A 4,462-nucleotide genomic window follows, 5' to 3' on the forward strand; every position below is an offset into this window, starting at 1 on the left:
AACCCTAAAAATCCTAAAACACTAGAAAACCTGAAAAACCCTAAAACCCTTAAAACCCTACAAAATCCTAAAAACCCTAGAAAACTTTTAAAAACTCGAGAAAATCCTAGAAAACCCTAAAAATCCAAGAAAACCCTGAAAACCCTAAAAAACTATAAAATATCCTAGAAACCGTAGAAAACCCAAGAAAACTCTTAAAAAACCCTGAAAATCGTAGAAACTCCTAAAAACCTAGAAAACCCTAAAAACCTTAAAAATTCATGAAAACCCTAAAAACCCTAAAAGCCCTTAAAAACCTAGAAAACTATAAAAAATCCTAAAAACCGTAGAAAACCTAGAAAACTCTAAAAAACCCTGAAAAACTGTAAAAATTCTAGAAAACCCTAAAAAGCATAGAAAATTCAAAAAAAATCCTAAAAATTCTAGAAACCCCGAAAAATCCTAGAAAACCATAAAAAATGCTAAAAATCCTACATAACCCTAAAAACAATGGAAACCCCTAAAACCCCTAGAAAATCCTAAAAACCCTAAAAAATCCAGAAAAACTCGAGAAAACTCTAAAAAACTACCCTGAAAAACTAAAAAAACCAATAGGAAAACCCTGAAAACTGTAAAACATATCACGAGAAACCGCCTAAAAAAGGCATAGAAAATTCAAAAAAAAAAAAAAAAAAAAAAAATCCTAAAAATTCTAGAACCCCGAAACGAAAAAATCCTAGAAAAACCATAAAAATGCTAAAAATCCTACATAACCCTAAAAACAATGGAAAAAACCCCTAGAAAATCCTAAAAACCCTAAAAAATCCAGAAAAACTCGGAGAAAACTCTAAAACTCTAAAAAACCCTAGAAAATCTAGAAAACCCTAAAAATCTAAGAAAACCCTAAAAAATCCTAAACACATAGAAAACCTAGAAAAACCCTACAAACCCTTAAAACCCTACAAAATCCTAAAAACCCTAGAAATTTTAAAAACTCGAGAAAATCTAGAAACCTAAAAAATCCAAGAAAACCCTGAAAAACCCTAAAAACTATAAAATATCCTAGAAACCGTAGAAAACCCAAGAAAACTCTTAAAAAACCTTGAAAATCGTAGAAACTCCTAAAAACCGTAGAAAACCCTAAAAAACCTTAAAAATTCATGAAAACCGCTAAAAACCCTAAAAGCCCTTAAAAACCCTAGAAAACTATAAAAAATCCTAAAAACGCTAGAAAACCAGAAAACTCTAAAAAACCCCTGAAAAAGCTGTAAAATTCAAAAACCCTAAAAACATAGAAAATCAAAAAAAATCCTAAAAAATTCAAAAACCCGAAAATCTAAAAAACCATAAAAAATGCTAAAAAATCCTAATAACCTAAAAACAATGAAACCACCCTAGAAAATCCTAAAACCCTAAAAAATCCAGAAAAACCGAGAAAAAATCTAAAAAACTCTAAAAACCTAAAAAATCTAGAAAACATAAAATCTAGAAAACCCTAAAAATCCTAAAACAATAAAAACCTAAAAAAACCCTAAAACCTACAATCCTAAAAACCAAAACTTTTAAAAACTCGAAAAATCCTAGAAAAAACCCTAAAAAAACCAAGAAAACCCTGAAAACCCTAAAAAACTATAAAATATCCTAGAAACCGTAAAAACCAAGAAAACTCTAAAAAACCCTGAAAATCGTAGAAACTCCTAAAAACCTAGAAAACCCTAAAAACCTTAAAAATTCATGAAAACCCTAAAAACCCTAAAAGCCCTTTAAAACCCTAGAAAACTATAAAAAATCTAAAACGTAAAAACCTAGAAAACTCTAAAAACCCTGAAAAACTGTAAAAATTCTAGAAACCTAAAAAGCATAGAAAATCCAAAAAAAATCCTAAAAATTCTAGAAACCCCGAAAAAATCCTAGAAAACATAAAAATGCTAAAAATCCTACATAACCCTAAAAACAATGGAAACCCTAAAACCCTAGAAAATCCTAAAAACCCTAAAAAAATCCAGAAAAACTCGAGAAAACTCTAAAAAACTCTAAAAACCTAGAAAAATCTAGAAAACCCTAAAAATCCTAGAAAACCCTAAAAATCCTAAAACACATAGAAAACCTTGAAAAACCCTAAAAACCCTTAAAACCCTAACAAAATCCTAAAAACCCTAGAAAAACTTTTAAAAACTCGAGAAAATCCTAGAAACCCTAAAAAATCCTAAAAAACCCTGAAAAACCTAAAAAAACTATAAAATATCCTAAAACCGTAGAAAACCAAAAAATCTAAAAAAACCTGAAATCGTAAAACTCTAAAAACTAGAAAACCCTAAAAAACCTTAAAAATTCATGAAAACCCTAAAACCCTAAAAGCCCTTAAACCCTAGAAAACATAAAAATCTAAAAAAAAATAAAAACTAAAAATCTAAAAAAACTGAAAACTGTAAAAATCAAAAAACCCTAAAAAGCAAGAAAATCAAAAAAAATCCTAAAATCTAGAAACCCCGAAAAAATCCTAGAAAACCATAAAAAATGCTAAAAATCCTACATACCCTAAAAACAATGGAAAACCCCTAGAAAATCCTAAAAACCCTAAAAAATCCAGAAAAACTCGAGAAACTTAAAAAACTCTAAAAACCCTAGAAAAATCTAGAAAACCCTAAAAATCCTAGAAAACCTAAAAATCCTAAAACACATAGAAAACCTGAAAAACCTAAAACCTTAAAACCCTACAAAATCCTAAAAACCCTAGAAAACTTTTAAAAACTCGAGAAAATCCTAGAAAACCCTAAAAAATCCAAGAAAACCTGAAAACCTAAAAAACTATAAAATATCCTAGAAACCGTAGAAAACCAAGAAAACTCTAAAAAACCCTGAAAATCGTAGAAACTCCTAAAACTAGAAAACCCTAAAAAACCTTAAAAATCATGAAAACCCTAAAAACCCTAAAAGCCTTAAAAACCCTAGAAAACTATAAAAAAATCCTAAAACCGTAGAAAACCTAGAAAACTCTAAAAAACCCTGAAAAACTGTAAAAAATCTAGAAAACCCTAAAAAGCATAGAAAATCCAAAAAAAATCCTAAAAATTCTAGAAACCCCGAAAAAATCCTAGAAAACCATAAAAAATGCTAAAAATCCTACATAACCCTAAAAACAATGGAAACCCAAAACCCCTAGAAAATCCTAAAAACCCTAAAAATCCAGAAAACTCGAGAAAACCTAAAAACTCTAAAAACCCTAGAAAAATCTAGAAAACCTAAAAATCTAGAAACCCTAAAAATCTAAAACACATAGAAAACCTGAAAAACCTAAAACCTTAAAACCTACAAAATCCTAAAACCCTAGAAAACTTTTAAAAATCGAGAAAATCCTAGAAAACCTAAAAAATCCAAGAAAACCCTGAAAACCCTAAAAACTATAAAATATCCTAGAAACCGTAGAAACCCAAGAAAACTCTAAAAAACCTGAAATCGTAGAAACTCCTAAAAACCTAGAAAACCTAAAAACCTTAAAAATCATGAAAAACCCTAAAAACCCTAAAAGCCTTAAAAACCCTAGAAAACTATAAAAAATCCTAAAAACCGTAGAAAACCTAGAAAACTCTAAAAAACCCTGAAAAACTGTAAAAATTCTAGAAAACCCTAAAAAGCATAGAAAATCCAAAAAAATCCTAAAAATTCTAGAAACCCCGAAAAAATCCTAGAAAACCATAAAAAATGCTAAAAATCCTACATAACCCTAAAAACAATGGAAACCCTAAAACCCCTAGAAAATCCTAAAAACCCTAAAAAATCCAGAAAAACTCGAGAAAACTCTAAAAAACTCTAAAAACCTAGAAAAATCTAGAAAACCCTAAAAATCCTAGAAAACCCTAAAAATCCTAAAACACATAGAAAACCTGAAAAACCCTAAAACCCTTAAAACCCTACAAAATCCTAAAAACCCTAGAAAACTTTTAAAAACTCGAGAAAATCCTAGAAAACCCTAAAAAATCCAAGAAAACCCTGAAAACCCTAAAAAACTATAAAATATCCTAGAAACCGTAGAAAACCCAAGAAAACTCTTAAAAAAACCCTGAAAATCGTAGAAACTCCTAAAACCTAGAAAACCCTAAAAACCTTAAAAATTCATGAAAACCCTAAAACCCTAAAAGCCCTTAAAACCTAGAAAACTATAAAAAATCCTAAAAACCGTAGAAAACCTAGAAAACTCTAAAAAACCCTGAAAAACTGTAAAAATTCTAGAAAACCCTAAAAAGCATAGAAAATCCAAAAAAAATCCTAAAAATTCTAGAAACCCCGAAAAATCCTAGAAAACCATAAAAAATGCTAAAAATCCTACATAACCCTAAAAACAATGGAAACCCCTAAAACCCCTAGAAAATCCTAAAAACCCTAAAAAATCCAGAAAAACTCGAGAAAACTCTAAAAACTCTAAAAACCCTAGAAAAATCTAGAAAACCTAAAAATCCTAGAAAACCCTAAAAATCCTAAAACA

Source organism: Arachis hypogaea, chromosome 17 (genome assembly GCF_003086295.3).
Source record: "Arachis hypogaea cultivar Tifrunner chromosome 17, arahy.Tifrunner.gnm2.J5K5, whole genome shotgun sequence".
NCBI lineage: Eukaryota > Viridiplantae > Streptophyta > Magnoliopsida > Fabales > Fabaceae > Arachis > Arachis hypogaea.